General features: G+C 47.3%; 1 protein-coding gene and 1 pseudogene across 2 annotated transcripts in view; one reads left to right on the forward strand and one right to left on the reverse strand.

Annotated features, from left to right (window-relative positions):
* C2H4orf19 (chromosome 2 C4orf19 homolog) overlaps positions 1 to 25,719 on the forward strand; it is a 105,367-nt gene that overhangs the window by 68,401 nt on the left and 11,247 nt on the right. For both annotated transcript variants that reach the window (XM_051830713.2, XM_051830719.2), the window contains one exon: positions 14,015 to 14,061. The gene's annotated coding sequence lies outside the window, so the exon portion shown is untranslated. The remainder of the gene's footprint in view (positions 1 to 14,014; positions 14,062 to 25,719) is intronic.
* On the reverse strand, positions 15,323 to 16,119 carry LOC127485983 (PRELI domain-containing protein 1, mitochondrial pseudogene; annotated as a pseudogene).

Here is a 25,719-nt window from a genome sequence, read left to right on the forward strand (position 1 = left end):
GCAGGTTGCAGTAGGAGTTTGACTTGGGAGGCAGAGTTTCACTCACCTTGTAAGAATCAGCCCAGCCGCAGAAATGCAGTTGTATTAGTCATCTATTGCTGCATAACAGATAAAACCAAAATTTAGTTTTAAACAGCAAACCTTTGCTATCTTATAGTTTCTGTAAGTCAGGAATCTGCGCACAGCTTTACAAGGTGGCTGTAGCTTAGGGTCTCTCATGAGCCTGCCATGACTGTGGTCATCTCTAGGCTGGGCTGGGGATGGAGGATCTGTGTCCATGCTCACAGATCCACTTCTAAGCTCACTGGCATGGCTGCTGACTTAACCTGGACTGCTCATCATGTTGCTTTGGAGTCGTCAAACTCTTCCTGTAGATGGCCATATAGTAAATATTTTAGACTCTGTGGGTCATGTGGTGACTGTTAGAACTGCTCAGCTCTGACATATAGCTTGAAAGCAGCCATGGACAATACGTGAGTGCATGGGCACAGGTGTATTCCTGTAAAACCGTATTTGCAAAGAAATGTGGCTTGGATACCTGATCTAGACATCTACAAGGAGAGAAGCATGATTTGGTCAAAATAATCCTGGCCATCCTTAAACATCACTTGAGTTCCTAATCTGTAAGCCACGTGGATTAGATTAATATTGTCTCAGGGCCTTCTCACCTCGCAAATGCTGATTCTAACTTTAACCTTTATTCGCAGCCAGTTAATAGCCATCTGATTGTTCTTTTTAAAGTTGCTCTCTGATAAAACTAGTAGCTTAACCAATGCATCAAAACCCTTTACAAACCTCTGGATACAATGAGAGTAAAGCACAATTTAACCGATATGTACAAATCCCTCCTGTTAATTCATGTGGTCTCAGTCACTTGGGCATGGCTGGCCAGCTTTAGGGCAGAAAATGATGGGTTCATGGCAATAAGACTCTTGCTGCTAATATGAGAGAAGACAGGGCCACAGGCTGGTGAACCAGAGACATCGTAATAATAACTCCTAGTGTTTCAGCCTTGCCTTGTGTCAATGTAAATTATGTAACCCACAAGATCTCAGTTCTGAAGGTTCCTAAGATAGAGGTACTTAAGGATCAAACAGTAGAGTCACTACACAGGACATGAGAGTCACTCTCTCTGATCCCCATAATTTCCCCTAAATACTTGCATGTTTAAGTTGGAAAGGCCTGGATGACTGTTGTTGAGGTTCTCAGTATATTAAAGTAGTAAAATAGTGATAGAATAGGATTGTAAAAGTTGGATATTTCAAGTGCTCACATGTGCAAATTAGAAATATTGCACACATGCACAAAAATGTTAGAATTTTCCTTTTCTTGAGATAAAAATTTTAACACATGGGACCGGCACTGTTGCAGAGTGGGTAAAGCCACCACCTGCAATGCTGGTATCCCACAGGGGCACTGGTTCAAGTCCCAGCTGCTCAAATTTCAATCGAGCTCCCTGCTAGTATGCCTGAGAAAGCAGCAAAAGATGGCCCCAAGTAGTTGGGCCCCTGCATCCACATAGGAGACTTGGAGGAAGCTCCTGGCTCCTGGCTTCAGATCAGCTCAGCTCCAGCCATTGTGGCCATTTGGGGAGTGAATCAGCAAATGGAAGATCTCTCTCTGTCTCGTCCTCTCTCTCTTTACATAAATAATTCTTTAAAACAAAGTTTTAGCTCATAGTAACAGCAAGTGACTTAGTACAGAAAAATAGAGCTAAAGTCTAAAGGTGGATGTTGAACCGTGTCTTGCAGTCCTGTCCGTGTAGCTCTGAGCATGCATTTGGAGGTGCCAGTCAAGCTGCTGCCTCTGAGGCCCTTCGGGAGTAGGAAACATGAGCCAGTTGTCCTCCTGAATCCCAAATTTCCTGCCTGCCTCTGTCATAATAGTCTCAATCATATATACGAGTCTGTCATACACAAGTCTACATGGTAAAAATGAAAAAGCGTAAATTCCTATTTCCTGTCTCACCATTTCTTGGTTGTGTAACCTCATGCAAGTTAGTTAAGCTTGCACCAACCCTTCTGTGTGAAGTGGTGCTAGTAAGCTTGATCTCCCTGTCCCTGGAAAGAAAATAAGGTAGTGGGTATAAAGTATCAAACACACAATAGATGTTCAAACGTCAGATACCATCACCACCATCACCACCATCCCCACCCCCACCCTCAGATCCAGGGCTTCCAATTTTGGTTTTGAAAATCCATTGAGGCCGGCACCACGGCTCAGTAGGCTAATCCTCCACCTAGCGGCACCGGCACACCGGGTTCTAGTCCCAGTCGGGGCACCGGATTCTGTCCCGGTTGCCCCTCTTCCAGGCCAGCTCTCTGCTGTGACCAGGGAGTGCAGTGGAGGATGGCCCAAGTGCTTGGGCCCTGCACCCCATAGGAGACCAGGAGAAGCACCTGGCTCCTGCCATCGGATCAGCGCGCACCAGCCGCAGCGGCCATTGGAGGGTGAACCAACGGAAAAAGGAAGACCTTTCTCTCTGTCTCTCTCACTGTCCACTCTGCCTGTCAAAAAAAAAAAAATCCATTGAGTGTAACCAGATGAGCTCTCCTTGAGCCCCGATGCGGAGTGACTGACCGCTTCCCAGCTGCAGTGGCTTGGCCCCTGGTTCCGCCTTCCTCTGGACTCTCCCATTCACACGTACTTGCTCTGGGTAAATGAACATGTGCATGACAGAGTGAATGTCTGAGCAAATCTCATGCCACATGTGTGGGAAAATTCAGACAGAATAAAGCCTTTATAAACAGAAAAGATAATGTGCCAAGGGCAGGGAGCATCTGCAGGCTCCAGCTGTTGCCCCTGTGGCCCTGCTGCTGCTGAAAGGAACACCCCTTGCTTCCTCCTGGGGTCTGCTGTGTGGGGTCTTTGACCATTTGAAGAGGCAGGCTTTTGGCAGGTAAAGGTAATGTCTGGGCAAGTTTTCCTTGTGTGGAATCTTGAATCTGAAGAGCATGATGCCTTGTGGGTGCAACAGTTCATAGAATGCAGGTCTCCAACTGCCAGGGGCTGCAGGTCATCTTTATTTCTACTTCATGTCAGAAGATTAAGGAATGGCAAAGCAAGGAAACGCGGCATCCTCTTCCACACGAAAAATACACAGTGTTTAGCATCAGCCTGTTGACTTTGAGCTTGGGAGCTACAATGGTTGACATTGAGCTTGGGAGCTACTTACCACTGGTTAAGTACCTGGCCGTGGGGTCACTCTTGAGATAATTTGTGACCATTTAGAACATCCATTATGAAGATTATGCACTTTCATGGAAAAGGCCAGAGACTTAAGTGAAAAAAGCAGGACAGAAGTTGTACGTATATGGTATAAAATTCATATGCATTTAACTCGGAAAAAGCGGAGCACAGATTGCTTTGATCATGACTGATCTTTTTCCCCACTCTGTTCCCAAACTTTGTATGGGATATGCATGTGTGCATAATTATATCTATTTTATATGCCTGTTATATATAAATTATATATTAGGTACATTCAAATATAATAATACATAACTTTTTAATTAAAATAGGATTTTTAAGCATTTGGAAAAGGTAGGAGATACTTGTAAGCAGAGTAGATGCAAAAAGAAAAGTTTTAGGCTTAAAAAAAACACTCAGAATTTGGCATATCCAACGGATCAAACTTTGCAATCCATCAACAGACCGGTGAATTTCGTACACCATGAATATACTGCAGATGCTTGTGTTTTACTGAAATAACTAGGAGCTTTCTTTTCTCTGTCGATGCTGGAGATAAATCACGGTTTTGTTTCCTCGGTTTAAATGGCATTCTTCTTTGATCGTGACTTCACACAATGAGGATATTTCCTTGTACGGAGCAGTGGTTAGCTTCTCATAACCTCGGACAACAAAGGCCCCTGTGTGGGGACACAGGGATTCCTCTTGGATGACACGGAAGGCCCCCAGCTGAATGAGATCCAAGGAAGATGTTGCAAAGCTTGAAAGCTTGTTCAGAGAAAGGAGCCCAGCATGAGAGCGTTGCCTTCTATTCAGATATTGGCCCTGCTCCGAGGTGCGGGTGGGGTGTTGGAGGAAACCCACCCGAGACCAACAGAAAACAAACAATGCATTTACAAATTACAAATTGCAATCAGTGTTAGTGCCAACTCGGGCTGATCATCTTTGGAAGTTAACTCCACTTGGAAAGAAACGGCTTTCCCTCTCATGGGAGTTAAAGAAGGCAGTAGAGAGAGATTGGCAGGCCGGGTTGTGAACTCTGAGTGAAACCCCGGAAATCACAGGCTCTTTTCAGCCTCTGCTCTGACTCCCCAGGGAGTGCAGCGTGTTGCCACCAGGTATTATTAGTTATTGCAGATGCCACAGTCAGGCCCTGGGCATGGCATTCAAGGCCCCTCCCCACCTAACCCCAGCCCAACCCTGCAGATCTATCTCCCACCTGGCTTCCTTTTCTGCCACTCACAAACTCCCCCTCCAGTCACTTTGTCACACCCTTCAACTGCCACCCAGGCCTTCTGGGGAGGATTCATAGACGGGTCTGCCATGTCCCAGGCCTTTGGCAAATGTCAGTGCCCTGTCCCTTCACCCTTCTTTGAACAGACATGTCCTGGCTGCTGTAGGTCCTGAAGTGATCCCTGTGTTATCTGTACACCCGCAAGAAGGAACAAAGACACAGAGAAGCTGAGAGATGTGCTGGCAGCCCCCAGCATAGAAGTACAGGAGGCAAGATCCAACCAGGAATTTTGGATTCCAGGGCCCATCCCTCTTCCCACTGCTGCAAAAATGCACCCCCCCCCCCCCAGATGCTCTGTGACTTCGGCTCACAGCAGCATTTGCTGTGCTTGTTCAGACAGAATCAGAAGTGAGAAACAGCTCCAGGAGTGGCTCCACCTGAAAACCGAATTGCTAACAAAGTAAAAATGCCATCTCATGTTCAATAACTTGCTTGGTTAAATATCAAGTTCTACAAGACTCTATTTACTGATAAACCATGGAATGTGACCCCTTCAAGGGTTTAATCAGTGTTGTACCTGAATATGCTGTAAAAACATTGCCATTTAAGAAATTCTAGGCCGGCGCTGTGGCTCACTTGGCTAATGCTCCACCTATGGCACCGACACCCCAAGTTCTATTCCCTGTTGCTCCTCTTCCAGTCCAGCTCTCTGCTGTGGCCCAGGAGGGCAGTGGAGGATCGCCAAAGCGCATGGGTCCTACACCTGCATGGGAGACCAGGATCAGCACAGCGCCGGCCGTAGCGGCCATTAGCGGAATGAACCAACAGAAGGAAGACCTTTCTCTCTGTCTCTCTCTCACTGTCTATAACTCTCTGTCTCTCTCTCCCTCTCTCACTGTCTAACTCTGCCTGGCAAAAAATTAAAAAAATAAATAAATAAAAATTCTAGATGATGTCACCCTCTAATAGAACTGTCTATAGGCCAGCGCCACGGCTCACTAGGCTAATCCTCCGCCTGTGGCGCCGGCACCCTGGGTTCTAGTCCCGGTTGGGGTGCCAGTTCTGTCCCGGTTGCTCCTCTTCCAGTCCAGCTCTCTGCTGTGGCCCGGGAGGGCAGTGGAGGATGGCCCAAGTGCTTGGGCCCTGCACCCGCATGGGACACCAGGAGGAAGCACCTGGTTCCTGGCTTCGGATCAGCCTAGCGCGCCGGCTGTAACAGCCATTTGGGGGGTGAACCAATGGAAGAAAGACCTTTCTCTCTGTCTCTCTCTCTCTCTCACTGTCTAACTCTGCCTGTCAAATTAAAAAAAAAAAAACTGTCTATAATGAGGAAGAATGTTCTATGTCTACACTATCCAGTACATTCGCCACTTGCCACATGTGGCTAACCAGTATAACCAAGAAATGGAACTTTCAATTGTGTTGGCTTGTGAGTAATTTTAATTTTTTTATTTGACAGGTAGAGTTATAGACAGTGAGAGAGAGGGACAGAGAAAAAGGTCTTCCTTCTATTGGTTCACTCCCCAAATGGCCACCATGGCCAGCCCTGCGCCGATCCGAAGCCAGGAGCCAGGTGCCCCTTCCTGGTCTCCCATGTGAGTGAGCTTGGGTGATCCTCCACTGCCCTCCTGGGCCACAGCAGAGAGCTGGACTGGAAGAGGAGCAACCGAGACTAGAATCCAGCACCCATATGGGATGCCGGTACTGCAAGCAGAAGATTATCCAAGTGAGCCCTGGAGCACAGGCCCCAAGTAATTTAAATTTAAAAGCCCACATGTGGGGGCCTGCACCGCAGCTCACTAGGCTAATCCTCTGCCTGCAGCACCAGCACCCCGGGTTCTAGTCCCGGTTAGGGTGCTGGATTCTGTCCCAGTTGCTCCTCTTCCAGTCCAGCTCTCTGCTGTGGCCCGGGAGTGCAGTGAAGGATGGCCCAAGTGCTTGGGCCCTGCACCCCATGGAGACCAGGAGGGCGCACCTGGCTCCTGGCTTCGAATCGGCACAGCACCGGCCATAGCAGCCATTAGAGGAATGAACCAACAGAAGGAAGACCTTTCTCTCTGTCTCTCTCTCTTTCACTGTCTAACTCTGCCTATCAAAAAAAAAAAAAAAAAAAAGCCCACATGTGCCTGTTGTACTACCCACCTCTAGAATATTCTGAAGTCAGGATACCCCCTCCTCCATTTTGATAGTACTTTGCCTTTAATCTCTATTATACCACTGAATCATAAATAGTTATGTTTTGCCAATCTTGCTAGATTGTAAACTATATGTCTTTTTAAGATTTATTTATATACTTATTTGAAACACAAGCAACAGGGAAAGAGAGAGAAGTGGAAGTTGAGATAGAAAGATCTTGTATCTGCTGGTTCACTCCCCAAATGACCTCAGCAGTTGGAGCTGGGCCAGGCAGGCGCCAGGAGCCAGGAACTCCATCCGGGTGTCCCATGTAGGTGGCAGGAGCCCAAGTAGTATTTGGTCCATCTTCTGGCACTGGAACTGAGGATACTGACATTGCAAGCTATGGTTTAACCTGCTGCACCACAACACTGGCCCTAAGCTGTATGTCTCAGTCATTCTGTTAGGGTTTTCTGTGTGCACATGGCCTGGCCCACAGCTCTGAATGTTTAATCAATAATGTAGATTAAATGAGTGGGTGTGAGTTGTCTTTTTCAGAAGCATCATTGTTATCGCTTGCTATCTTCCTGTCCACTTTTTCACAATTTTGGTGTTAGGACTGCATTGATTCCCAAATCTTCATGCCAAATCCAGACTGCTCACCTGTGAGCCCATTTTTCTTTTCTCAAAGGAAATCAATTTTTAGCTGATCATTTTGGCATTTGACTCTTTCTCACTAAATGCATACATATGTTACCATTTCTTGGCTTTTTTTGTGTAGTTTTAGGTACTGCCGTCCACTGTGGAATAATCCAGCCCCACCACATATAAGGAAGCTTTCTTTTGCGTGTTGAACCTCTTCCTCCTCTAATTTTGGTAGTTGAGTGTTTGTTGTAACTGTGTAAATCCTTTTTACTGCTAAACTAGGTAGAATATTACATTTCCTTTCCTGTACTACATTTTTCTGGAGGTAACAAGTGTCTCGTTTTTTACTTACTGAAGCTCTGTATACTTCCCCTGATCCCACCCCGATTCCCTTTCTAGTATATGAGTCTGTCCCCTGGGGAACCCTTGATAAACTTCACCTCTGAAAAGAGCACTGTCCAGAGCCACTTTTATCTTCTCCAGTCTGGTGCTTTATAAAGAACAGAGGTTTATTAGTTCACAGTGGAAAGTCCAAGAGCAGACAGTGAGTGCCTAGTGGCCGATGGCCTCGTGGTGGGAGCACCATGGTGGGAGAGGGATCACATGGCAAGACAGGAAGCCAGAGGGTGTTTCAGAGCTCATACTAGCCTTTTAAAACAGCTGCTCTCACAGAGCAAACTCTGTGGTCCCTTGAAAACCACCCTAACCCCTTGCAAGGACCTCCCCGTAGGCTCTACCTCCTCATGGTCCCACCACCTCTTTTTTTTTTTTTTTTTTTTGACAGGCAGAGTGGACAGTGAGAGAGAGAGAGAGACAGAGAGAAAGGTCTTTCTTCCATTGGTTCACCCTCCAATGGCCGCCGCGGCCAGCGCGCTGCAGCCGGCGCACCACGCTGATCCAATGGCAGGAGCCAGGTGCTTCTCCTGTTCTCCCATGGGGTGCAGGGCCCAAGCACTTGGGCCATCCTCCACTGCACTCCCTGGCCACAGCAGAGAGTTGGCCTGGAAGAGGGGCAATTGGGACAGAATCCGGCACCCTGACCGGGACTAGAACCCGGAGTGCCAGCGCCACAAGGCGGAGGATTAGCCTAGTGAGCCGCGGCGCCGGCCCCACCACCTCTTCACACCATCACAAGTGTGCTTCCAACACAGGGACCCTTGGGAGATAAACCACAGCACTGTCTTTGGTATTATATACACTGCAGGCATTCTGAGATCTCCTGGGACCATCATCTTAGGAATACTCTTGTCTTCTTTGTTAAATGTCCAACTGTGTCCCTTGTCATTTTTTTCTTGGTTTACTCCCTCATTTGTTTTTGACATCTTCCAATGGCCTCCTGGTAAAAGGTGCATGAATGATAAATTTGTTGAGAATGTTCATATCTGAAAATATCTTTATTCTACCCTCTCACCTCTCACTTAGTTGGTAGTTTGTCCAAGTTTAGAATTTGTGTGTGTGTGTGTGTGTGTGTGTATTTAAGAAGTACAAAACTATTCTGACTCCCAGATCTTTGACTATGAGATGTTTTTTCATTCTAGAGCTTCACTTGTATCCTAGTTCTGAAATGTCACAGTGATGTACCTTACTGTTAATTTTTATTTTTATCCATTGTGTAGGGAAGTTTGTGAGTTCTTTCATTCCAGAAACTCATGTCCTTCCATTATGTAAAATTTTCTCAAATTATTTTGTTGATAAGTTCCTATCTTCCTTTTGTTTACCCTTTCTTATGTATTTGGATGTTGAACCTCCTGCATTTTATGTCCTCTAATGTTTTTATCTTTTTGATTCAATTTTCTTTGTCTTTATCTTTTTTGCTGCTTTATATAAAATTTTGTCACTTTTTCTTCTAGAGAAGTGCAATTCTAGATTCTCTATTGAGAAATATTTAATTTTTGGTTACCTGTTTTTTTCAAATATCCTTCTGTTATTTTTGGATGCAAGTGACATGGTGAAAATATTGTCAGTTGTTTGGGTTTTGTTTTAGTTTTCTTCTCCCTGCTATGTGTTTCATACTAGTGCTTTTTGTTGGTTGAGAGTTGGGTGATTTCAGTATTAATCTTCTTATATGAGACTTTACTTGGATGTCTGGAGGCAACTACATGGTGGCTGCCAGAATGCTTAGCAAGGCAAGGAAGGGAGCAAGCTGAAGGTCCCAGCGTTCCATGTGCACACATGCACGTAATATCCTTGTGTTCCACAGGGAACCCCTGCTCTCGACTGTGTTCCTAGTCCAGAAACCCAACACACACCAGGTTCTTTCCATCTCATCACAGAATTTAAAAGATCAACTCTCAGCAAGTCTTTCTGTAGTAACCAACCCTTTTAATTTCCTCCGCTTACTACTAGCGGATGATTCTAAGTATATTGCTTCAATCCTGTCATTTGCTGCTCAGCAACCTACTCCCTTTGCCAATCATGTCATGTTTATTCTTCTGTGCCTACATTAAAGGATCCCACTAACCTGGCCATATATACTGTATCTAGTCTGTTACCACAAAATCGACTACATGAGTCTCCCCATTGTCTTTTTGTACAAGCCACATTCTTTCCTACCCTGTTGATTTTACCAAAATGGTCCTAGCTGCCTAACTGATTTCTACCTATCTCACATATGGACTCCATTTTTCCATGAAATCCTTTCCTGGCAGCTCAACCACCCTGCAGGTGCTTCTTCACCATAAACTTCCATGATGATTGTACACATACACGTGGCATGTACCAGGATGACAGTATAACATTGATTGGCTATACCAGGTATTAGGTCCTTGCTGTATGCAAGCCAATGTAATGTCAGTGTTAGTTTTTCCAAAAAACAAATTATTCATTCTCGTTTCCATGTATTAAAACATACATGCTTCTAAAGCTCCAGCAATATAACAAAAACATTTCCTTTTAAAAGAATGTATTATTATACAAGTTGTTCTTGAGAAAATTAGAACTTCTTTGAAGCATCTTATTTATGATACATGATCTTTATAGAACATGGGGCTCATAAAATTCTTGTTCTTTCAATGGATAGTGTTGGTTTCATCTTAGATTATTGGATGAAAAGATCAGGACTTGCACTTCTTTGTATGATTGTGCACATTAAATAGACATCATTTAATGTAATGTATTTTAGTGAAATCAATGTATATTTCTGAGTTAAGAAACTCTAATATAGGATTTAAATGCTATACTTCATTGAATATTAGATGCCATCTAATATTGTAATGTAACATGTGCCATTATCTTATGGACCAGAAAATGAAAAATAATATTGCCAATTAACCGTGATATGACAATCATTGTAAGATGCATTCCAGTTCCAGGGATACATGTGCAGCTTAGATTTCTTTCTTTTTTTTTTTTTTTTTTTTTGACAGGCAGAGTGGACAGTGAGAGAGACAGAGAGAGAGACAGAGAGAAAGGTCTTCCTTTGCCGTTGGTTCACCCTCCAATGGCCGCCACGGCCGGTGCGCTGCGGCCGGCGCACTGCGCTGATCCGATGGCAGGAGCCAGGTGCTTTTCCTGGTCTCCCATGGGGTGCAGGGCCCAAGCACTTGGGCCATCCTGCACTGCACTCCCTGGCCACAGCAGAGAGCTGGCCTGGAAGAGGGGCAACCGGGACAGAATCCGGCGCCCCGACCGGGACTAGAACCTGGTGTGCCGGCGCTGCAAGGCGGAGGATTAGCCTAGTGAGCCGCGGTGCCGGCATGCAGCTTAGATTTCATAAAATATGAGCATTGCTATACATTTGTATTGAGATCTTTAAATTCTCAAAGAAATTTTAAGTGAAATTTTTAAAAGACACGCGACGCACTACCTATGTCGAGTCACTGCGTCAGGAGACACAACATGGAGATAAATAATGATGAAGCAAGATCCAACCCCACTAAGAATTTACAGTCTGATATTACTGAATTACTTTAATCTAACGCAGAAGGTGATCAGAACTTTTCAAGAGTTAAAAATTCTCTAGAATTTTTAAAATGAGGTAATTACCTTTAATTGAATTTTTTAAGACTTCCTGAAGGAAGTGGTGTGTGAAATGAGTTTTGAAGAATGACAAGTAGAACTTTGCAAAATATTGATGGTCATGGAAGCATGTCAGCTGGGAGAAATAATATTTCTAGAAGCATAGAAACAGGAAAGCATCGCCATGCTTACAGAACAGGGGAAAATCTGGTTGACTGGAAAGACTGTAGAAGCATGAACTAGAGGAGGGTGAGAGATAACCTAGGAAGGCCATCGGTGCCAGGCTGTGGAAGGCCTTGAGTGCTTAGCTGAGGATCCGTGCAGGACCATTTAAGGGTTTTTAACAGAGAAATGGCTGGTTTCTTTGCATGGCTGGCTCCATCTCATGTTCTGGATCCCAGTTTAAATGTCATTCTCTCAGAGTCTCTCCCCTACTCTGAGTGAATTCTCACCTTAACTCCAAATTACCACATCCAGTTCGTTTCCTACAAAGGCTCTTATCACTAGCTATGATATCCAGTCAGCCAATGATGTGCTGTTTCCATGGTGGGACAAGGAGAGCGTTCTTCGACCTTTCATTCTGTCAGTGCTTAGCACCCTGCATGGCACATCCTAGGTTCCCGGAAGCTTCTGACTAAAGTACAGACATCCAAGGGTAGCTTCTGGCAGGCAGTAGGTACCTCATTCAAAGTAAAAACAAGGGTTGTGTGAAGTTACCAATTCATAGGTGAGAACTCTGGGATAGGGACAGGAACCAAGTCCTGGATCCTCACTGCGGACTCGCCATGTGACCTCGGGGACACCACTGACATTCACACCCTCCGTTTCTTCCTCTTTCAGAATTTGACTTTGGAGTAGCTAATTGCTAAGGTCTTCTGTTCAGAAAAGTTGCAACACTCATACACAAGATAGGGATCTGATGCCTTGGAGACAAGGAGGAGAGGAGCAGACTGGGGATTTGTTCTACAGGAAATTCAATATAGTTGAAGCCCCTCCCGCCATGAAAAAAGTATCCTATTTTAAGAATGATCTCAGTCCCCTACACAGCATTTGATGATCTTGGACTGCTGTTCTCTCAAGCTGTGGCACTACAGGTCCTGGACCTCAAATTTTTGTGGCTCTATGTGTTTCTTCTGCCCAGACCCTTTAACCGGATAATGTAGATATTCAAACCTCATGGTTCTGTCTTCTTCCTTGGAGTGAATTAGTGTTCTCCAAGTAAATCCTTATCCCTCCTAGGTCTCCTCAGAGCTTTGCTCTTTGGGCACTGAGTACATTTCACTCATCTCCATGTAGGCTGTCACGCTGTGAGATGTACCACGTGGCATCCCAGTCACTGCCTGCAGCTTCCTGGTACCTGGTGCAGGGCTTTCCATACATGAAGAGTCCAGAAGTATTTGCTGACTACATAAGCATTGCTCCGTCCTTCCCTGCCTTCTCTTTGTCACATTCCCGCTGCATAAAAGGCCTTCCACTGCACCTGGCATCACTTATTTTCCATCTGCCGCAATCCATTGTCCTCTGATGCCCAGCTCAGGTGCCATCAACTTCTCAAAGCTGCCCAGTTACATCTCTCCCAGTCCTGAACCTCCTCGGTATTTCACTGGTATTCCCTGCTAGGCACTCTTTTTCTGTACTCTGAATAGTAGTCTATGTATTCATAAGTGCTCCTGGATTCCTGGCCTTCCCAACAAGGTGGTGAGTTCCCAATGGGCATGGACTTTGCCTTTCTCACGTCTTCCTTCCCAAGTAATATTTGAATGGAAGTATAAGTACTGTGGTAAAATTGAAAAATAGCAGAACCATGTGACAATTAAGCAATTTACTAGATTTCAAGGAGCTATTGAATAACTGAAAAGAGGTTGCTAAAAGAATATGAAATTGAATCAATCAAAGGTTTAACTGTTCCTATATTGTGACAGATTTAAGGCAGAGTTTGTTATCACTATGTGTAGTTTACTTGGGCATAGAATAAGATTTGTGTATGTGATGAATTATTCTGATAATCACAGAGAAGTTGGTAAAAATCTGAACAATAGCTTTACTTTGAGTTCTATATATCATTTTCATTCTGAGCAAATTTTTTCTAAATTACATATTATAAATAAGAATATATGCATATATGTCCTCACAGAGCACATTTTTTTTTCTTATTTTGCTTAGTAAAACTTCACCCATCAGTGAAGAAGCACGTTGTTATGCAGAGTTTATCAACTGAAACAGCAGCCAGCACGTCTTAGTCTCCTCCGGCTGCTGTAACAAATCGCCATAAAGGGAGTGGTTTGCAAACAGTGGAACTTCAGTGCTCACAGTTCTATGGGCAGAGAAGAGATCGAGGCATTGGCAGATTCAGTGTTGGATGAGGGCTCACGGTCAAGTTGAGAGATGCTTCCTTCTCTCTGTGTTCACATGGCGGCAGGAAGCTAGCAGCCCTCACGGGCCTCCTTTTAGGGGCACTAATCCCACTCATGAGCCGTTGCCTCGTGCATGATCTGCTCACCTCCCAAAAGCTGCAGCTTCTAATACCATCACTTTGGGGATTAGACTTCAATAAATGGCTTTTAGGAGGACACCAACACACCATAGATTGCTGTGGGTTACTGAACAAGTCTAATGTGCCCAGTGTGTGACTAACAGTTTACATTTTTAAATGGAACACTTGGTTAACTGTGGATTGGTTTCTGAGTATCAGGCAAAGCTGACAAATTTCAAACCTCTTGCCCCCTGGGCTCACTTCCGGCAGGAACGCCCTCCCGCACACTGCTGCCCAGCACCCCTCAGCAAACACCGTCCACTGTCAGTGTTCACGGTCAACCTGACCGTGAAAAGAAGACAATGTGTTGACCCCAATTTTCTACTTTTTTGTTGTTGCAGGCAGAGAAATTAAACTAAAGAAAACTAATGGCCAGTCTCCATCACAGGTAAGCTATTTCCTGTACTATGCATTGGAGGGGAAAAGTCTGTTCTTTCCATCTCCAGTTAAGTTTTTCTATCATTTGGTCTTTCTTGTTGCAGTTTGTATTGTAGAAAACATTAAAGTCAGCAGCCAGAGCAGTCCCAACATCTTATTTATTCCTGGTGCATTTGGATTTGAATAGAATCTGCGGCTTCCTTTACACTCTGTGGTTTGGGAAGACAGTTCTAAGACGTGTGTGATGAGGCATGACCCAAGCAAGTCTTCATGCTGAAAAGATTTCTAACCTAATCGGGCACCCCACAGGCAATGGGGCTTCCTCCAGGAAAGACCATGCCCCCAGTAAGTGGCTGTCAGAGAAGGTCACAGGGCCAGCATCACCCTGACCTGCGAGCTTCTTAGGAATGCAGTTTCTCACGCCCTGCTCCAGACGTGCTAATCACAAGCTCAGGGACTGGGCCCTCCAGCATCTGCTGTGCACTCCCAGCCCAGCAGCTCCAAGGACCACAGACCTCCCTTCCCTTCACTTCTCCCTAGAGCTCCTCCCCAGCTCCTCGCCATTTCCATCTGTCGCACAACTTAGGATACACTTTTCTCTGTATCTTACTCCAGTGGAACCAGACCATTCCCTCCTACTCTGTGACTCCTGAAAGCTGTGTATTATCCTGACTCCCCTTCGCAAAGGCCGGATCACCGAGCTGTGTCATTTGTGCAAAATCTTATCTCCCTTTGCAGTTCATGGCACCTGTCTCCTCTGCCCTTTCCCCCTTCGCTGCTGACATTTAGGGACACCCCAGTGACCCCAGACCTTCTAAGACCATAGGCTTGAAGCCCTCCTAATTTCTAACACCCTGCTTCTTCTCACTCCCACTACATTTTTTTTTAATTCAACAAATATTTATTGAGTGCCTGATACATGCAGATATTGTTCCAGGTCATTGGGACACATCAGAGGACAAAACTGAGCCCTGCCCTCACGGGGCTTACAGTCTACCATCTGTTACCCCTCCACCTGCACGATCTGGGACTCTTGGCAAGAAGCCACATATCCCTGCACCTCTGCTATCAGCTGCCCAAAGTGGACATGAGCAGTCCTGACTCAGATGGGGATGACACCCACTCCCAACCCACCACCCAAACAGTAGAGAGGGCTGAACGTGAATTTTTAATAATAAAGTACAGTGAGGAGCAGGCAGGGTGCCAAGCGCACTGTCTGGGGTGCAGTGGCAGCGCTGGGGAGGGCCTGAGTCACAGCGGGACTAAACTGGCTACATGAACTGCTGCTGTTGCTGCTCCTGCTTGGGGCCTACTTGTCAGCCAGGTCCTTGGCCTTCTCTGCGGCTGCCAGTGCCGACTTCTTTGCCTTCTCCATGGCTTTCTTGGCTGTCTCAACAAGTGTCTTGGAAGGGGCCTCACCTTGCTGCTTGGCCAAGACGTACTTAAAACCCTTCATAGTCTCGGTCACATTGCTTTTGAACCGGGCAAGACCAAACTCCTGAAGAGCTCTGGAGACCCAGACTCCTGGGCGGATTTCAGTCCGGCCAGTGTTGTTTGAGTTCCCACAGTAAACACATGGCTCCTCCACCATATCAGCTGGGTGTGGTTGATGTTCCAATGGAAGGTGGGCATGGTCGGATTCTGTGGGTCCACAGTAGAGTCCTCCAGGGTGTACATTGAGTGAGCAGCATTGGCAGGAGACAGCCGCTCTGCCCAGGGCATCCTGTAAGTCTTGGTCAGGATTCGATGGAACAGGAGCCTCTGGTCAGGGGTCACCTCCCTGTGCACTATGATCCCAGACTTTCTTGCTATAGGCGTTCAGGTATCGCTGCCCAAGGGCAGTGAGTATTTGGTCCCAGGAACTCCGGAGCATGCTCTGGCTCAGGAAATACTTCACCAGGGTCCCTACCGGGGCACACTCAGCGTCCGCACAGCTTCAGGGGTGCCTGCTCGGGGGCATGCGGAGGCCGGGGGGCCGGGGCTGGGCGCATGCTCACCAGTCTCGCAGCTCAGGTCGGTCACCTCCGCACCGCACCACGCCCACGCTGCTGCCGCCGCCCGCCGCCATGAGAAGGTGGCCAGCTGTGCCTCCCTTCTACTACATGTAAACCAACTCGCATGGTCACCTCCTGGGCCGTGTCAGTATCAGTGTCAAGACACCATCTCTTATCATTCCAGATATCTCATGCTCAGAAAGGACCCTGCTCTTCGCTTTTTAATCTCATCAGGATCTCCAACAGCCCCCTCCTCCATTTTCCCTTAGCCAAACTCTTGGCCACACTGCCCTACCTACCCAGTGTAGACCTTGGGGTCCATGGTTTCGGCCACCCAGGATCCTCAACATCCAAGCCCTATTATCTTTTACCTCCTCCAGGACAGTGTAATAATCCACATTCTTTTCCCGGACTGCTGGGGGAGGGGAAGCTGCAGGAGCTGAACACAATGACATCACTCACGCCTTTGGTAGCTAACGGCAGCCCGCCCTCAGCGCTCCTCGGCCGACTTTCAGCAGTTGCCTCTCTCCACCACACTCCACTCCAGAACTTCTGCGCTTTGTGTCTTCACTCACTTTGAGTCTGCCCCTCCCACGGGCAAGCTTGGCCACGCATGGAGAAGACTCTTAAGCCCTACACCCCTTGCTGTGCCCCCATATCTAGACACGTGTCCCCCACTCCTGCTCACGTCTTCTCCTCCAGGCTCCAAGAGGAGAGGTGTCTCCCTGCTTCATTCACTCCAAACAGTAGCCCTTTATCAGTGATCTTAATTTGCTATATTTTCCCACATTCTCTGTTATCTTTAATTTCCTTCAACTATCTTCTCCCTCCACTTATCTATCTTTCACCCCTATGACAGCAGCCTGCCACTCTATGCCTTCTCCACTGGGACTCCCCATCCCAGCCAGGCTCAGTGAGAGCCCTCTATGCTCCCTTTGCTGTGTGCCATTCCTTCCTCCCTTCTCCCCAGTAACCTCCACGTCACTAAAACCAGTGTGCACTTTCGCACCCTCCCCCGTCCGGGGCTCCTGACACTCGTTAGCGATGATTCCCTCCTGTGGAACCCCCTTCTCTCTTGCTGCTTCTCGGGAACCATGCCTGATTTCCCTCCACCTCCCCACGCACATTTCCCACTCTTCCTCCTGGGTTCTTCTTCCTCCGTCTGCTGAGAGCACGTGTTCAGAGAATGAGAGTAGACATAAAATTCACAGGGTCAGGCCGGTGCCATGACTCACTTGGTTAATCCTCTGCCTGCGGCGCCGGCATTCCATATGGGGACGGGGTTCTTGTCCCGGTTGGGTTGCAAGATTCTGTCCCGGTTGCTCCTCTTCCAGGCCAGCTCTCTGCTGTGGCCTGGGAAGGCAGTGGAGGATGGCCCAAGTGCATGGGTCCCTGCACCCGCTTGGGAGACCAGGAAGAGGCACCTGGCTCCTGGCTTCAGATATGTGCAGCGCTGGCCGTAGCTGCCATTTGGGGAGTGAACCAACAGAAGGAAGACCTTTCTCTCTGTCTGTCTCTCTCACTGTCTGTAACTCTACCTGTCAAATAAATTAAAAAAAAAATTTCACAGGGTCTATCTATGCTCATGGTCAGTTTAGTGAAGAAGGCAAGAAAGTCATCAAACAATTCACTATTATATTAATCATCTGTTCATATAGCTGTCTGCTTTGCTGGATTGCAATCTCTAGACTCCTGGACTCAGGTTCAGTTCTTGTTCTTGTTGCATGAAGGGTTGGTGAGACCTTTAGCAAACAACAGAGATCCTCTGCTCTCTGTCCCAGTAATTAGCATTGTGGCTCCTAGAAGATGCAGAGGGCTATCTGACGCCTCTCTTCCATGCTCAGTCTTTCCAAGTGCAAAACTGTTTTTACTACACTCCAAAGACATAAAGGGTCCCAGCTCTGCACACTTAGGGTAGCCTACAACTACAGAACAATTTGTAACTTTTTCGTGTTCTCTGGCTGGTTCGTTCATGATTCCAGCATTCGGTCCAGGAGCACATTTATAAACTAAGGTAGCTGGGCACCGTGTTCTAGGACATTCTTTTGGGTCTGGGCACTGTATTATGTCAGCTCAGGCTCACATAGTAGAATGCCATAGACGGGTGACTTAAAGAACAGAAATTCATCCTCCCATAGTTCTGGTGGCTGGGAAATCCAAGATCAAGTCAAGAAGAACTCTGACACATGTGGGGAAAGTTAAATTCTGAAACTGATGAGGAAGTGTCAGAGATCATGTGGAGAGGACTTTGGGATCTGGTCTTGGAAGGCTACAAATAATGAGAGTCTTTAAGGCAAGCAAAGCTCAGGTCCACGTGCTTAGAATACAATATGTCAGGATAATCTCCAGAACCTTGTAGTGCCTGCTGTGGACTGAAGTGTGCCCTTCAAAATTCACATGTTGAAGCCCCAACCCCAATGTGACTGCATTTGGAGACAGGGCTTTTTGGAATTAGGTTAACTGAGGTCGTAAGGGTGGGGTCCTAGTCTGATAGGACTGGTGGCCCTGTGAGGAGAGCGAGAGCGAGAGAAAGTTAGGTCTGGCTTCATGTGCAAATACTGAATAAAGGCCCTGTGAGAACACGGCAGGAGGTGCCACCTGCAAGCCAGGAAGAGAGCCCTCACAAGGAACTGAGTGGCAGCTTGATCTTGGACTTCCCAGCCGCCAGAACTACGGGAGGATGAATTTCTGTTCTTTAAGTCACAAGTCTATGGCGTTTTGCTGTGTGAGCCTGAGCTGACATAATACAGTGCCCAGACCCAGAAGAATGTCATACATGTTATCTGTGTCAGGCAAGTTCCAGCTAGGAATGGGAACCCCCTCTTTCAAAGACAGAGAACCATATATAGTCATTTGGTTATCCTGGTATTAGAAGAGCTAAGAAACCAAATGAGATTGTGAGGCATTGCAGAGATAGCCAAAGCAGGAAGACATTTCCACCCTACAGTAAGTGACAGCGCTTGATGTCGGACAGAGCTGGGCCCGTGGGGCTGAGCTGGCACCAGGGAGCAAGGAGCTGCTGGGTGTGCAGGGCCAGGATGGATGGGAGACCTCTGTGGGAATACCTTGCTTCTGTCAACTTCCACCCCAGGCTTCCACCATCGCCTTCAGTCCCTAGAACCTGCCCAGGGCAAGGGAGCCCCAACAATAGGGTACCCTAATAAACTGAGTTGAGCAAACAAGCAGTGACCAGCATGTGTTCCAGAGATTCCTTCAGCCCTGAAGCCATTAGGTTGTTCAAATTAATTTCATTTAATTTGTATTAGTCAAAGTTCTCTAGAGATAAAGAATTGCTAGGATATGCCTATAAGTCTATATAGGAGCATTTATTAGCTGGGCTAGTTCATGATTGTGGCAGCTGAGAAATCCCACAAGAGGTCATGTGCAGGTGGGAGAGTCTGGGCTACCTCGAGGGTGGCTCCATCCAAGCCCAAGGGCCTCAGTCCCAGAAAAGCCAGTAAGTGGTGTGGGTCTCAGTTCAAGGCAGAAAGGCCTGTGTGCCAGCAAGGGGGCCACAGGTATGGTCCTGGAGTCCACAGGCCAGCAGCTGACAACCCAGACAGAAGTTGAGTGTGTTCCAGCTCTCTCTGCATGACAGCCAAAAACTCAGCTTCTCGTTGACACTTTCCAGACCCCCAGCCCACGTCAAGGCCAGGTCTTCCCACCTTGTGGACACAGACTCACTGGCTCCTGTCATTTGGAAGCACCCTCACAGCTGCACCCAGCGTAGCACTTTGCCAGGTTTCCAGGTGGTCCTTCATCCAGCCAAGTTGATCCCATAAAATGAACCATCCCATGACTAGACTCTTGGCGTATCCCCACTTTCGCCTATTGCAACACCCACAGAGGAGGATACGAGGCTAGGTGTGAATTAGAAGGTGTTGCAAAGCACGCTCTGCAACACAGATAAAAGTTTGAGATGTGTAAGAGAGCTGTAAAACTGCATCAGAAGATGAGATTGGTGACGGCGACTACAGGTGTTGCCTTCTCACCAAATGATGTTCTAACCAAGTGCTAGTGTTGGCCAGCTTGTCACCAAAGGAGCTGGAGCAGCCAGGGGCTCACTACAGCCCAAGGACATGCTCCTGTCCCTTGATAGAAAGGTCAGCTAAACCGCTCGGCAACATATTGACAAAGAGGGCCCAACGGCCTTTACATCCCTAAAGCAGGGCTGCAGTGGTTCTCAGAGTGTGGTCCCCAGGCAGCAGCCTCAGCATCACCTGGACGCTGATTAGGAATGCAGGTTCCCAGGGCCCCATTCGGAGCCAGGTGCCCTGTCCTCCTCCATGTGTCTGCCGGAATCCCCACCCACACCTGTGGGGTGGGTTAAAAGGGCTTGGCAGCTGTATGGATAGGAGTGCCTTGCAGATGTTAGCTGATGGGAAGAACATCCGAACATGCTTATTCTGCATCGCTCACACCAGTGATGGTGTTGGATGTTTCTGAAAGTCATGAATGAGAAGGTCCTTTTGCCCCTCTCCTTTCTCCAGGGGCAGTTTGGGACGTCTCCAGGGGTGGTACTAGGTACTGCCCCCTGGTGGTGAGTCAGCAAAATCGCGCCTCTAAAATTCAGCCAGCTCAATCTGGAGGGCCCAGGTCCCTTCTGCAAAAGCTACTGGTACAGCTGCTGCCTGTGTAACCCAGTGGACTCAGAGGAACACAGAACCCACCAAGACAGGTGCCAGGAAACCTTAGGAACAGTGGGAACACTGACAGAAGCTGTTAGCTACACCATCCCACTTTTCTAACTCACTCATGGGACCTTGGACACGTCACAGAATCTCTGTGTATCCATTTAGTTCTCCATGAAATACAGGTTATCAGAGCATTTTTTTTATAAATTTCAAGTGAATTTAATATATTAAGTCCCTAAAAGAGTATTTGGGAGCACAATAAGCCCTACAATGCAAACTCCATGTTTATTGTCATTGTTCGTAGGGGCTGGCAGGATCCCAGACATTGGAGTAAATGTTTTACCTACTTTTATCTCATTTAAACTCAGTACAGTCCCGGTAAGCAGGAACTTCATCAGTCCTGTTTTGTAGGTCACACAACTGAAGATCACAGAGTGAAGGAACTTACCTAGAAGTCACAGAGTTAATCAGTGGGGGTGGGGAGATTAGAACCCACAACCCGAAGCCTAGCTTACTCACTGAAGCACGATGCCGAGCTGCTGGTTCCAGGTGATAATGTAAATCCCACTGTGCTACACACACACACACACACACACACACACACAGTGTCAACATTCTCAGGGGAAGCTCGGGATGCCATTGTATCCCCAGAACCTAGCACAGTGCCTGCTACACACCAAAGGTTCAAGGAAGACCTGTGAAGTCAGGATATTGTGTGATGACTGCCAGGCACCCATCAAACATCTGACTTACAAATTAGTAGACTAATACTACATCAGAAAAGGGGATAAAAATATACTAGATCTAGAAGAGAGGAAAGGACCATAGGAAATGTTTTTCAGATCCATCAAAGTGACTGTGATATGCTGGTCTAAGAACCATGGCATTCACATGAAGTTGCCACAAAAAAATGTGTTTCTGCATGTGGCACAGAAATCAAAGATTGGGTGGGTGGGCCCAGCAGTGCAGCAATAATAAAGTCAAGGTACCAGGACCCCAGAGGCCATGCAGTGGGAATGCCATGGGAATAGTATAGACAGCCCGGAGCAGCTCCAGCTGCCTGAGCCTTGGAAGACCCGTGTGGCATGGCAGCCCTCAAAGGGTAGCATTCTGGTAGCTCCGGCAGCCTCTCATTGGGAAATGTGGATTCCAGCCAAGACATCTCACCCTCCAAGTCTGTGTGCTCCTGACACCAGTCTTCCGTATGGTTTCATATTACAATGCATATACAATGGGGGTCCTGTCTCTAGCACCCACTGGGAGTCTTCCTGCCCAGAGGGGTCCACCTCTCCTCTCCCGTTCTCTGCAGAGAAGGAGTCCAGCAGGGCTCACCTCCACCTCCGGGGGTCTCCTCAGTCTGATACCCTCATCCATCCCTCCCTCCAGGGGCTTCACTGCCACACACATGCTGTCCTCAGCTTGTCAGCCATTCCTCCTGGCAAACAGGCCAGAACACCTTAAGCCCTGAGAGAAAGAGGCCAAGAACTTGGGGATGGAAGGGAGGAGAAGCTTTTCCTGGTCAGTCGGGATCCTGCCTTGGTGTGAGTGTGGACTTGGGGCCCAGCGGACACCAGTGGAACCGCTCCCTACAGGCTGGTTTACAAACCACCAAGTGAGCAAGCTTCCTGCCTGCCATTACTGGGGTGCCCACGTGCATTCGTGAGATACAATGGCTATGCCATGTCCAATAACGGGCCCGTGATTGGAAGTCCCCTATCTTTCCCACTTCACCATTTAGATTGCTCAGTTCAGAAGGCAACTTCAATGTCCTACACTCATCTGGCAGATAAAGACACCAGGGGTTCAAGAGATGAAGTGAACTTCCCACACCCATGCCCTTAGTTGTAACTTGGTCATGAACTCCTTAGGAAGAGCCGATACTTGGGCTGTCTCTGCTCACCTAAACGCCATCCTGCAGCACTTGTGTGGGGCTTGAGACTCCCCTTGTGATGAGGACTGCTATCTCGAGAGTAGGTTTACCTAAGCACTCTGCAAAACCCAGGTTCTGTTGGTTGTTAATAAGTTGGTTATGAAAAAAAGCTCGGTGGTTGGCCGGCGCCGTGGCTCACTAGGCTAATCCTCCGCCTTGCGGCGCCAGCACACAGGGTTCTAGTCCCGGTCGGGGCGCCAGATTCTGTCCCGGTTGCCCCTCTTCCAGGCCAGCTCTCTGCTGTGGCCTGGGAGTGCAGTGGAGGATGGCCCAAGTGCTTGGGCCCTGCACCCCATGGGAGACCAGGAGAAGCACCTGGCTCCTGGCTTCGGATCAGCGCGATGCGCCCGCTGCAGTGCACCAGCCACAGCGGCCATTGGAGGGTGAACCAACGGCAAAGGAAGACCTTTCTCTCTCTCTCTCTCTCTCACTGTCCACTCTGCCTGTCAAAAAAAAAAAAAAAAAAAAAAAACTCGGTGGGCAAGTAATTTTGGGAACTATTGGGTTAAACAAAGTGACAGTTCTTTTCCATAACCATGAATGTGCTTATTAGAATACCTGGTGTTCTCAAATTTATTTGACCATGGAATCCTTTTCAATGTGATTCTCTGCACATAAATATTGCGTCAAACCCAGTTCTGAGTGATGCTAATACTTACCTCAAAGCACCCCAACTACTAAGAACGCATAAAATGGGCTAAGTGATGGTGCTGATAATAAAAATCTTCACATGAACATCCAAGTCCTCCAGAATCCCAGAAGCACAGCCCCTTATAGAAAAGTGAACACACCTGGAAAGTTGGTCCCAGAGAGTTTTCAAAGCCTGCCCAGGAAGGAGGAAATGGCTCAGCTCTGGAGACAGAGTAGTCGCGTTTCAGTTCAAGTCCTTCTTCAGCTATAGAGTCAGTACTGGCTAGGAGGTGAGGCAGGAATTCTCTAATTTCTTCTCTGAGGGGAGCTCAAAACCTGCAGTTCTTTTATGCACTCCTCTGCGTCAGGAGCGCAGCACCCAGTAGTGGCTCACAACACCTTTGTGGATCCACCTGCTGGCCAGGTTACATGAAATGCTGGACTGTGTTTTCTACACATCAGCAAATCAGTTTTTCACAACAGGGTTAAAATTTAAAAGTGCTTCATTTTATTGAATCTCTCTTGCAAAGGCTCCAACTCCCATAAACTCAAACCACTTGCCAGCACCTACTTTCAAACTCGTTAAACAGAACCCTTGAAGCAGAATGTCCTTGACTCTTGAAATTGCAATGGAAGTCTGGCTGTCTCCCAAGCTGGGAAGGACAACTACAGTCTCTCCCATCTCTCTCAGCTCGTGTTCTTGGCTTCTGGTTTTGGACCTCTGGGTGATGTGAGATCTGACCATCAAAAGGGGAATAGGCCTTAGGAGAATAATGTATAAAATCTCATACCCACCATTCATTCATTCCCACCTGTCACTCACCAGTCCTTCCTGCATGTGAACCACAGGTTTGGAGTGCTCCCTGTGAGCTGGCTGCTGGCTGGGCGAGCGAAGCCTTGCCTATGCAGAGCTTGTTTATGGTTTCAGAGGCAGACAGCTTGCAAACACCACAGCCGTCAAGTGGGAGCCACTCTGTAAGACAGAACGGTGGCAGGGGACTGAAGCCATTGTCCATATTTGCTTCCAGAGTTCTGGTGCCTGGAGCAGACTGAGCAAGCATCCTGGGTGCAGACCAGAGGACGTCTGTGAACCCCGAAAGGGCGCCTTCTGAGCTCTTTCTCGGGACCTTCCTGTATGGGCTTCTTTCTAGAGGATGTCTTCTGATAGCGACAGTTTCCCAGCAATGTTGGGTCCCGGCCCAGAGATAAGAATGAGAACTGACAGCAGACTAGCAGTTTTGTTAACTTCACACCTTTTTTTCTTTTAACTTTTTAGTTTGTTATCACTTCAGAAGCAGAAAATTCACAAGAAAATATAAAGAATCACCAAATATCCTCTACTCAGAACCCATACGTGTTAACATTTACCATATTGATTTTGTTGTCTTCTTTTTCTCTCTGTACACTCACACACACACACACACACACACACACACACACAGGATTTTTTCTGAATCATTTCAATAAGTTAGAAATTCAACTTTCCCTTCCTCTAAATAGTTCACTGTATATTTCCTAAGAACAGGGGCATTGTCTCATGTAACCCCAGTTCGTGATTAGAATCAGGAAATTAACACTGTTTTATTATGATTCCCTAATTACAGGTTGTAGTCCAACCTCAATAACCGTGCCAAGAACAGCCTTTTAGCAGATGCATGCAGTGTGTTGGGTTCTCATGTCTCTTTGGTTTCCTTTAATCGGGAATAGTTCCTCAGTCTTTTTCCCTACTATGGCATTGTTGAAGAGCCCAGAGCAGTTGCTTTTCAGAACACCCCTCGTGTTCTGGTCAGAAACATCACAGTAGTGGCACTGAATTCTCAGTGCATCCTGTCGGGAGCCACGTGCTGTTGATTGGTCTCATTATGCTAACATCAGCTTTGGTTGCTTGGTGAAGGTGCTGTGTGCCAGGATCCTCCACTGTCGAGATGCAGTTTCAGCCTTCACTGTGTGCTGGGCAAAGACTCAGAACAAGCTTCCTGTGTCTGCACCTCCTCCCACTAGGCTCGGCAGTCACTGACGATTCTCCCCTTGAATCAGCCAGCAGCGGTCATGATGCTCGTCAAATGGCGATGTTTGAGTTCCGGGACCCCTCCTGTGTCTCAGCTGGCTGCCTGTGTATAAAGCAAGAGTACTCTCTTTCCCTTTTCTCATTTGTCTCAGTGCAGTCACACAAGTCCTTGTTTTATCCGATGGGCTCTAACCCTTCGCGTGAGTGATATTTTGCTGATGCTCCAGTGGCTCCACGGTTCCAGATTTGGCCAGAAAAGTTCCCAAAGCAGCCTCCTGTGTCCTTGTGACCTCTGCTAGTTGATTGGCAACATTCTCACTATTTAAAGGCAGCTCTTTCCGGAAAGGGTGAGCCTTGTTCTATATGCGCTTGACTTCCTGGTGAATACTCAGTCAGTTTCTCTGCCTGGTTAGACAACTCCTGGCTCTCCCCGTTCTGCCCTTCCCCAACCTCCACCACTGCCCCCTCTTAT

This window comes from Oryctolagus cuniculus, chromosome 2, assembly GCF_964237555.1.
Source record: "Oryctolagus cuniculus chromosome 2, mOryCun1.1, whole genome shotgun sequence".
Taxonomy (NCBI): domain Eukaryota; kingdom Metazoa; phylum Chordata; class Mammalia; order Lagomorpha; family Leporidae; genus Oryctolagus; species Oryctolagus cuniculus.